Source organism: Paramisgurnus dabryanus, chromosome 6 (genome assembly GCF_030506205.2).
Source record: "Paramisgurnus dabryanus chromosome 6, PD_genome_1.1, whole genome shotgun sequence".
Lineage (NCBI taxonomy): Eukaryota > Metazoa > Chordata > Actinopteri > Cypriniformes > Cobitidae > Paramisgurnus > Paramisgurnus dabryanus.
Window position 1 is genome coordinate 40,434,009 of NC_133342.1, and position 11,751 is coordinate 40,445,759.

The following is an 11,751-nucleotide window of genomic DNA, read 5'->3' on the forward strand; positions in this document are numbered from 1 at the left end:
TGCACATTTTTTGGACTTGGAAGGACGTGGACCCCGTAATTTCAGATTTGATTAATTGAAAGATTTAAAACATTTTCTAAAATATCTGAAAATGTGTTCGTCTGAACAATGATGGACATATGCATCTCGGACAGCTTGGGGGTGAGTAAATCTCATTTTTAATATCATTACCGTACTATCCCTTTAAGCAACCCTGAACACCTCGATTAGCTGCTTCAGCTGTGTTTGATTGGGGTTGGAGCTAAAATCTGCAGGACGGTAGCACTCCAGAAACAGGGTTGGGCACCCCTGCTCTAGAATCTCCAAAATGTCAAAAAATTATATTTCACTCAATAATTAAAATCTCTTATCATTTATTCGCCCTCAAGTTGTTAAAACACTGTATACATTTCTTTATTCTGCTGAAAACAAAAATATATATTTGTTATGCTGCAAGAAACACAAGCACCATTGATTTTTATAGTAGGAAATAAAGTCAATGGTGCTCCAAAACTGTTTGATTACAAGCATTGCTTAAAATCGCCATTTGTGTTCAGAGACATTTCTACCAGTTTGCAAAAACTTGAGAGTGAGTAAATGACAGATTTTGAATTTTTTGAGTGAACTATGGCTTTAACAGGATCGCTAAATAATTTAATATCAACTTTTATGTAGCGTGCACACATAAGCTTTTATGCTGGCGGCTGATGGATGTTTATACAATTGTTTCTAATGAAAGCGTAGCGCTTTTTTTTTAAGCCAGCAGCTGGCGTTTTTTCGTGCTGAGCGCCGAGAGTTGAAAAATATTCAACTTTGGGTGAAAAGCTCAGCTCATCAATGTCAGCTCTCACACGGCCGTCCAATCAAAGTTGAGGAGCGGCAAGATAAGCATCACAACAACTAAGCAGCGCATCATTCAATGACTTATAATCAAAGCAGAAGTATCACAGCAAACAAAGCGCTCAGCTGAAAAAAGCTGGCAGTCGGCTGAAAAAAATCTGGCAGCTGTTGCCCGCCCGGCTTTTTCAGCCGCGTTTAAAAGCTTTGGTCTGCACCCACCCTTATATCATGGGGCTGTTGAATGCTTGATTCTGATTGGTTGAGAAATGTTCCACAGGTATGCATTATTTTTCAATAAACACACACCTGACCTGTCAAATGTCTGTGGTAACCGCGCTACAAGCAAAATAATTGACGGTGCTTTGATTTATTTGAAAACCTAGCTTTGCGTCATGTGGCCTTACCAACTCGGCTGTGCCTTATTTTCGAAAAACGGCCCGTCATCAATTATTCCTTACAAATATTCCGAATTATCTGAACTACCGCATCCTTTAGCTTTCTATTCTGTACATAGAGAGAGAAAAAAAATCATTTGTTTCTATTTCAAATCAAGCTTTTGAGAGATACATCTCAGCGAAAGATACTCAATACATAACTAAGAATTCAATTATGTTTAAGCCATGGCAGCGCAACGTCAGAGAAATACAATTTTGTCCTGGGCCGAGTAACACACACAAACACCAGACGTCCAAATAACACCTTGAGCTCTAAATCCTTCCCCATTGTTGCAAAGATGAGAGCAATCCTCTGCTCCACAGACCACGAAAGGACACGGCCAACCGTCACACACAACAACGTGGAGGACAACACCAAAACGTCACTCATGGTCACTCGAGCTCGGGGCGGATGAGGGCATCTTGGTGATGTTGGACTCCGACGATGGGTGCAAAGCCCCTGTAGAATTGGGGGGTGTTGAAGGAGGCGGTTATGTGTATTAACCCAAAAAGACACCTGCTATTTTTGTGCAGCACCTGCCTGGCTGGCCTGCTGCGCTGGTGTCTGTGTGCACTGCGAAGATAACAGGAGGGCTATTCACAAGCAGTCAGTCGAAGAGAGTCAACCCAAGACTTGCTCTCGCTCTCTCTCTCTCTCTCTCTCTCTCTCTGTTTTCCCTCCATTTCTCTCCGACAAACAAACACACAGACACACACACACACACATTGAAGTCTCATCTACTGCAGACTGTCGACAACCAATCTTGGAAAAGGAAGCAGAAAATTATGTTATTGCTTCCAATTTTGTAAATAGCAATTCAGAGTTTCGCACACCCCACTGTGTGCATGCAACAGACACATAACTGGATTTAAAATTACATATAGCCTCTGGGGTTTAACTTACACTTTTTTCTATATCATAATTAGTTTACTCTATACAATACAGTTGCATTCATTATGTTTAGGCATGTGTTAATCTTTATTATTATAGTTAATACACATAATTGTTCATTGCAAGTTCATGTTGTGCACAAACTAATGTTAACAGACATCTTTGATTTTAAATATCTATTAATAAATGTTGAAATTAACATATATTAACATTAATAAATGCTGTAGAAGTCCTTCAGTTCAACTAATATAGTTAATTAATGTTAACAAACTAAACCTTATCGTCAAATGTTACCCATTAACTAATTCGGCATGTAAGCATTATTAATGTAATGTATTAAATCAAATCAAAGTGATTGCTAAGCAGTGCCTAGTACTTTTCTAAGTAACTGCAATTTTCAAAGATATTGTGTCCAAAATAGGTCTCTTAAATTGTGCACTATTTGAGGGGACGGCCATTTTGTAGCAGTGTCCAAAATTTTAGGCTGCATTTTAAATACCCACACTTGCGGTCTTGGCCACTCAAGAGCGCATGTACCCGAAAGGAAGTAAGTGCGCAAGACTGTTCCGCGTCTTAAAACTGGCAAAGTTCAGTGCCCTTAACGCGCACTTAACCCAGATTATGTTGAATATCACTTTATCATGTTCTGGATGTAAATCATGAGACTTTTGCCCAAACCCTTGCAAGATGTCCAGAAATGCTTAATTGTAAGTTAATATGGATATTCAGGGTTCCCACACCTTAGTTAACTTCAAATTCAAGGACCTTTCAAGGACTTTCCAGGTCCAATATTCTCAAATTCAAGGACTAAATGTGGGCACACATTCAAGTGAGAAAAAGGTAACCTTTAAAGATACATTGTTACAGTTCCCTTTCGAGGGAACTCACGCTGCGTCACTGGTGACTCTTGGGGACGCCTCCAAGGGTAAAGGTGCCTGAATGTGTACATCAAATTCAACCAATAGTGAGGCTTTACGACAAAGACAGGAGCCAGGACGTTTATCGCTATCTGAAATATTGCCAAAGACAGCATTACAGGGACGCAGGAAGTATGGCAAGGGAGATGCAGCGTCTCGTTCCCTTCTTACATCTGTAACCTGAGACGTTTTCATGTGTCAAACACAACTATGCAAAAAAGCATTTTGGTATGAATCAACATTCGCATACAGAAGATATAAGCATTTACAGCTAACAGTTTAGCACGTGTGCTTAAAAAGTCTAGAATTTTTATGATATTATCCTACACTAGCCAGGGAATAATATGAATTTTTTTCCAGAAAACTTCTTGCGTAAAATTGATTCAAGCACTTTCAATGACCTGTATCTATGCAAATATATTGCAAAAACTTCCCAGGGCCTTGAATTTTTCCTCCCAGATTCATAAACTTTCAAGGATTTCAAGGACCCGAGGGAACCCTGGATTTTACATATTTTCATAGTAAATCGGAAAGTGTTGCACATTTCATTGGTGCAAACATTATGTATTTTGTAAAACACCTGCAACTGCTTTTATCTCATAATTGGAAACAACATTAATTGTGTCATTTGTTCAGGGACTACTGAATAAATGATACACTTTAATAAAGCTGCATGAACAAAATAAAAAGCTTTTTACAGGTGCGAAGAATTCTGCTTCAAAAAATGTCAGATACAGTAAGCATAGATAATAATCTTTAAATCCAGCAAATATTCACTTTAGAGTGTTAAGCTGTTCATTTTTTTTTTAAGAAAAGCTTAAAAATGTATATGTTAAGTAGCATAAATAAAAATTGCTGGCACTACCTGGATTAACATTTTTACACTTGCTTAGTTTTTGCTATCGGGTGAATAATTATTCACGCCCCCTAACATTTGGGCCAAATACGTCATGTACATAGTCAAGAGGTTAAGTGCAAAGATCGCAAGTGTGGGTATTTGGATGCAGCCTTAGTAGACATTATCAAGTGCACTTATTCAATCTCATAATGCATCACAATGGGGGATCTGTTCAACAACTTCCGTATTTTGCAAAACGGGTCACATCACTTCCGGTTCAGGTCTTTTGTGTGTGCTTCATGAAATAGACATGTTGAACTCAAGATGCCTTCAAAGAGGCTATCGATGTCCATCACATATGCAGATATTTAAAAGTTGTTGTTTTTTTTTCAGTGTCTGAATGCACTCACTTTTTCATTCACCCATTCAAGTGGACTATATAAGTGAACTAGGAATACGGAATGAGGGTATGGGGGATATTTTGGACACAGCCGGAGACTTGGGTTTTCACTTGGCCCAACCATATAGCAACACACTAAGAACCACTCAGAACACCTTAGCAACAACCTAGCAACCACCCATAAGAGATGAGAATCATGGTGCAGAATTATTCATGCAAACATCACTGACCGTTTAAAAAAAATCCCACCTAACCATTCCGTATTCATCTTTAACTCTTTAGATCGCTCCGTCCTAAACCACTTAACCAATCAGCACCAAGGATCATTGCAATGCATTTTCAAAATGATTTATTTTTAAAGGCATTGAACATATGGATAAATGAATGAAATAAATAAATTACAGAAATGCCTGAGAGGGTAAAGACACCACGTCAGCATAAAACAGGGCAGCTTTTTACCGAAACACCTTGGTGTAGGACAACTTTGTTTCTCAAAGGAAGCTGCTGCGCTGTCTTGTTGATAGATGTGTTGGCCTTGCTCGAGTTGTGCTTGTAGTTTCTGCCTGAATATGTTAAAATGTGTATCCGTGTCTCATTCACGAATAAAAGCATGATTGATTAAGGGTGAAATAACTTTGTGCTTTATTTACAACCACTAAGTGTGCTATTAAATGCAATGGTACTCTTACTGATGATTATCATAGTTTCCACAAACATATTATTTACTACAGTAAAACAACATTTTGTCATCTAATCTTCATCAATATATATATATATATATATATGAATAATAAACTAAAAATGATTGTTATTTTACAGTTGTGACTATTTTGAGAGAAATATGGTCTACTGTAAACTTTAATAACAGTAGTCAAACATTACAATAGTATATATTAAAATACCACGGTATTAGCCTGTGATCCAACCAGTAAGGTGCACCAACTGTTTATGTAGAATTTTACTCATAAAATATGAATTTCCTTATAAATAATGAAACTATTTACACATAAATACGCATATAAATAATGCAGACCTACAGAAACATCATATACCCATACAATCATCACTTATAGAGCTTAAATAACAAGATTCATTCATCTGGTGATTGCATTTCACTCATGCGTGTATGTTTCCAAAGCACATTGATGACATGATCCTCTATACCCTTCAAGCCAATATGTAAAGCTTTGTCTTAAAACACTGTTGACATATGAAATGAAATATGAATTTACATAAGCCTTGCACCGAATGGGTTTGTTTAATATATGAAGCACCTGAGATGTGCATTCACAACAAAAGAAAGATGAACCAATGCAAGCACATCACATCAGACCTCCTGCGCCCCGCACGTGAGTGAATTACAAACTAAAACAGTTTGGTAGATCTTCATGCATGAAGACACTGTAAGCCCTGTTTTATTAAACCACCTCTACCTAAAAAGCCAACTAAACCTCTGAAAATCAATACATCCATAAAGGAACATGCATAGGATTTCCATTATAATTATTTAGATTTAAGGATTTTTGTATAAAAATCTCCATCATAAACTATCTCTTTAAACCACACTGAACTATTTTTATCAATAGAATAAAAAGCATTTTTTATCACAAATTAAATCTTTGGGGATTTCAAAACTCCTATGCATGTAGACATCACTTCAAGTCTTAAAAATTAACGTGCTGAAAAGATTTCATGCAAAAGAACCATTATATTTCTATATGCTGTTTATCCACTACAAATAATCTTTTGTGCAACAGAAATGTTAAAGGTTCCTTATGGAACCCCTATAAAGAACCTTTTAGTGCATTTATAAAAAAATAAAAATACATAAACCACCAAATGTTGTGCATATTCCGTAAGGTTTATGACTATGGTGGTTATATTGAGTTAATGTTAGTTAAAGGACCCCACTCAACCCTAGCTGACTGTCTCACCTGGTAAGCTGGACGTCGGTGCGTTTAAATCCTCAAGGTGATGCGTTTGTTCCTGGCGCAGGATGCGGGACAAAGACGCGCGCGCCTCCGGGCGAATAAAATTCCTCCTCCCGTTCACACGCGCATCTGTCCGACACGGGCGTCTGGTGCGCACCGGGCGTCTATAGCGCAGTGGATCCGCGTTCATCCACCCGCTCACGCAGGCACAATGTCCCTTTCGGTCACACGCGACGGGATCCGGTGCGGGATCTGCCGTTACTGAGTGATAATATAACAGAAAGGTGTGGTTGGGTGAACGGGCGACGGATGGAGACAGACAACCGTGGTGGCACGGATCCAAACGAGCGGTCCTGCGTTGCGACGCACGTCTGCGTCCGATTAAATGATTTAAACCGACAGAAATATCACATGCACGTGTCTCTTTGATGAAAGCATCCTTGAATGGTTTAAAAGATGCTTGATAATGGCGAGCATCCTCATCCACGCCGCGCAACTGGGGTCTCTTTTCTGGCGATGCTGAATCGCGTCTGTTCTGCTGTCTGTGCGTTTCTGTGAATGCACAGATCTTTACATTCACCGGTGACTCCTGCATACACTACAGCATCATTCACCAGTGCGAGGTGTCTAACCAGACTCAAAATCAGCCAAAGGGGGATGGATGTCTCCCCCCAACACACGCACACGCATATGCATTCAACCCAACGCATACACACATTCAGGGTTTGCTCTGAAAAGCAAAATCCAAATGAGATCTCGTTAATTCCTTAGTTGTTTGTCCTAGACTGAACAGGGAGTAAGCCTCCTGCTTTTCGGCTTTTTCTCCTATGAAAATCTCATTTGTCTCATTCAGAATTTTTGAAGAGCTTTAAACAATGCATTCTGTCTGTGTGTGTACATCTGTGACAAAGTCAGTTACTAAAATAAAATATTAAGAAAATTCTTTACCCACATTCATTTCATAGCTTTATAATCTTAAGTTTCATTCTGATCCATGTTTATTGTAATGAAGTTTAAGTGAAACAACTCATCCGAGATCTCTATCGAGTCATTCGAGCATTGAAAAGCAACTCTTGAGCTACAACCTTCTCTAATGGGTTGGCATATACAGCTACTTACGAGGACCACCCATTGACTTCTATTGTTTGAAAATTGAGTAAATTATAATTACTACTTAGCCTTCAGTGCTTAAAGAAACTGTTTAAAAGAAAAGAAGGGAAAGGGTTTAAGAGCCATGTTAAAGTTTAACAAAGAATATTTTATCCCTAAAGTTTAAGATTTGAAAGCAATAGGCTGATCTGAATCACTTATACTAATATAACATTAATAGTGTTATTAATCTCAGAATAGCCATATTGTCAACTCAAGAACACATTACAGTCATAAATGGTTCTTGAAAAGAAAATAATTCATTGCTAAAGAGCTGCAAAAAAACATTGATTTATTATAAAATGGGCATTTAATGCTGCACCATTTTTAACTAACCGTATGACAATGTCCAATCCTTTGTGTAACGCACAGGGACTTACCGATTACCATCATGTTTAGAGATATATATTCATTTAATTTCTGTTTATTTAAAGCATGAATCCTCACCACAGCATGGTGGATAACAAAGACCACAGACATAATGCTTTTCAACATCTGTGTTTGGCTTTTGGCTGCCACACCTGCTGAAGCAACAACACACATCAGACGAACGAAGAATAATGAATCATCTCACCTTTGATCTCACCTGACCGAGGACACCAACACACAGATTGTCTGTCGAAATGATTCTGAAAATATAAAAGGTGTTGTTCATATCACAGATTTTCCAGATGGCTTCTAAACAGATTCACAACTGATGTGTGGGATATCAGGTTCAAAGTCCTTAAAGACTGAAGCACATGCACTGAACCACCATAGGATCAAAAACACATGCATGTGTTTCCCAAGGGTTTTCATGTCAAATACGAACCCTTAACCAAGTCAGACAACATAGCAAATTACTACAAACTCAGAAAATAAAGTGGTTTCAGCAAAAGCAAAGCAATCTTTGATTACAGATATTCTTTCATTCTGAGTCTTTAAAGCCATTTAAAAAAAAAAACCCACCACAAAATAAATGAGATCAGAGAAAAAAGGGAGCGAGGAAGACTTTCCCATCACCGAGGTTTTCATTGGCCGCCGTCCTGCTGGTGCTGAGGAGATGAGCATCAGGAAATCATTACGGCTGATATTTTTGGGCTGGCAGTCAAACAGATGCGGCTTTGATATGGAACGGGGAAAAAGTATCCGATTCTGACATCTACAAATTGGACACAGGTCAGTGGCAAACCACAGCACAAAGTGAATTTAGCAAAACGAATAACCTGAAAATCTGGCGAATTTTAATAAAAGACCACTGTGCCGATTCAGTAAAACCAAAATAAAACGCTTGACCTCAGATCTCAAATCACATTTGTTTTTGTGCATTTGAAATTGGCTGTCACAGTTGGCGACATGTAAACCCAACTGGCATTTCACAGCATTTACAGTATGTCCAAACCTGGTAATACGCTTAAATGAATGAAAGTGCAAATAAGACTTTAAAGCGATGGATTTTCAGCTTTAAATTCAGTCTGGTGTGATATTAAAACATTGCTTTATTACAGTATAGTTTGCGCGTCTGTAACTAGAATTTACAGTATTACTGGCAGCAGTTTCCTAGTAACTTACTGTAGATTTAAATTTATGTTATTTAAATGAACATTAACAAGTCTTTATCTTTACAAAATAAAACTAAAATAACAGAATCATGCAAAGCATTCTGGGAACCAAAATAAAAAAAATGAAAAAGGTTGATGAGGATTTCTCATCAGAATGCTTTGCATGAGGCAGTTATTTTACAGTTTTATTCTGTAAAGACAAAGTCTTGTTAATGTTTAATGTTCATTTGTCTTTGAACAAACTGTTGCCAATAAATTAGATAAATCTAAATCTAAAGCAAGTTACTGGCAAACTGCTGCATAACTTTTTGTGTAGATTGGTTGGTACAAGTCAAGGGTAAAACTGAAACGGTGTTTGTCTGCTTACTGACAGACCAAATGAACATTTAGAAAATTAGTTAAAACTATAACTAGTTTAGATAATTGCAATAAATGTAATAAAGTCATTTTATTACATGTCTAATTAAAGCTTCGCTTGAACTATCATGAAACATTTTATAGAATAATAGAAATATTGTAATTGCTATACATCAGATTAAAATGTGCGTAATTATATTATGGTCTCTTTGGAGACGGTGCTTAAAATCATCAAAAGGCTTATATAAATAAATGTGGAATATTTTGAGATATCAAAAACGTGTAGTGCCTCCAAGTGCCTTGTTTTGTTGACAGACAAAGAGCTCCACTGCCATCTAGTGGTGATAAGTGATGCAGGTGTTCACTTATTAGACATTTTATGCATTTGGCAGACACTGCTAATACATTCAGGGTATATTTTTTATCTATGACACTTTACTTGAAGGGCTGTGCATAAGACTGACATGACACCTTCATAATCATGATATGACACGTGTCATGAACACTGCAAAAAATGATGTGTTAATTTTTAACACATTGTGTGTGTCATGCCATTTAAGGCGTTATTTCATGTTAAAATAAATGAAAGGGACAACACAAATTGTGTTAAAAACAGTGATGGGAGTAACGGGTTACAAAGTAATTCCGTTGCTGTAATTCCACTACTTATAGCGGTAATAAACCTGTAACAAATTATTTTTTTTAAATCAAGTAACGCAGTTACAATTAGTGAAATTTAAATGAGTTGGTAACTTGTGTTACTCTATTTTGTGATAAATGAACACTTGCAAACATGATATTTCTGATTTAACATCGTGTGGTGAGCAGCAAAACGAAAAATAACACACAAGGTGTGTTAGTATGGGGACACACGGATTGTAGGCAACAGTTTACTTCCTGGACTTGTTGACGTGGACAAGACCGACATTATCATAATTTCTCTTGCTTCAGACTCACAGCCTGTAAGTTAACTCCTGTTAGCATTGCATTGTGAGCGAATCTTTCAAACATCACATTTCCAGCTGACGTTATAGGTATTCAGGTCAATCAGAACGTACAGATTAGTTGGCCAATCAGATACACAAAGATTTTGAAATCCGTGCGTTTCAGGAAGAGACTGAAATCTGGAGCTACAAAAATGTACAGTATGTGAAAATATTGTGTTTTTTTAACCATAAACCACGCGAACACATTGTATTTTACCAAATACACAAAATAACGTTTTTAGCAATGCAATAGGTGCTCTTTAATTGTTACTCTGTCAACTACTTTTAAATACCTTAACAAAATGCAACAGACACGTCAAAAGATTATACGTAACTTCATGTATACTCACCTAAAGGATTATTAGGAACACCTGTTCAACTTCTCATTAATACAATTATCTAATCAACCAATCACATGGCAGTTGCTTCAATGCATTTAGGGGTGTGGTCCTGGTTAAGACAATCTCCTGAAATCCAAACTGAATGTCAGAATGAGAAAAAAAAGTGATTTAAGCAATTTTGAGTGTGGCATGGTTGTTGGTGCCAGACGGGCCGGTCTGAGTATTTCACAATCTGCTCAGTTACTGGGAATTTCACGCACAACCATTTCTAGGGTTTACAAAGAATGGTGTGAAAAGGGAAAAACATCCAGTATGCGGCAGTCCTGTTGGTGAAAATGCATTGTTGATGCTGGAGGTCAGAGGAGAATGGACCGAATGATTCAAGCTGATAGAAGAGCAACTTTGACTGAAATAACCACTCGTTACAACCGAGGTATGCAGCAAAGCATTTGTGAAGCCACAACACGCACAACCTTGAGGCGGATGGGCTACAACAGCAGAAGACCCCAGCGGATACCACTCATCTCCACTTCAAATAGGAAAAAGAGGCTACAATTTCCACAAGCTCACCCAAATTGGACAGTTGAAGACTAGAAAAATGTTGCCTGGTTTGATGAGTCTCGATTTCTGTTGAGACATTCAGATGGTAGAGTCAGAATTTGGCGTAAACAGAATGAGAACATGGATCCATCATGACTTGTTACCACTGTGCAGGCTGGAGGTGGTGATGTAATGTTGTGGGGGATGTTTTCTTTGCACACTTTAGGCCCCTTTGTGCCAATTGGGCATCGTTTAAATGCCACAGCCTACTTGAGCATTGTTTCCCCTTCAAGTAAAGTGTTACCATTTTATCAGTATGTGTGTTTGCTGGAATTCAAACCCATGATGTTTTATGCTGTTAATGTAATGCTCTACCTATTGAGATACAGGAACAGCCCCAGGATTTAGCAAAAGGCATGCCGAAAGGTCATATTTGTAACTGCAAACCTTGTGAAGTGCCAGTGTAGAAAGTCACTTTTAGCTTTTTGCACAAGATACTGAAGTTGCCATATGGTGACAACAACATACCATAAAACGATTTGTACATTACATTTGCCTCTCAACCCCATTTCAGTCGAACCCAAGTCTGTCAATACAGTTCAAAAC

At 37.8% G+C, this 11,751-nt stretch overlaps 1 protein-coding gene across 1 annotated transcript in view; it reads right to left on the minus strand.

Annotated features, from left to right (window-relative positions):
- Positions 1–6,925, minus strand: part of sema6ba (sema domain, transmembrane domain (TM), and cytoplasmic domain, (semaphorin) 6Ba) — a 196,094-nt gene extending 189,169 nt beyond the window's left edge. Inside the window, exon 1 of the mRNA XM_065276814.2 lies at positions 6,235–6,925. The gene's annotated coding sequence lies outside the window, so the exon portion shown is untranslated. The remainder of the gene's footprint in view (positions 1–6,234) is intronic.
- Positions 6,926–11,751: the final 4,826 nt, after the last annotated feature.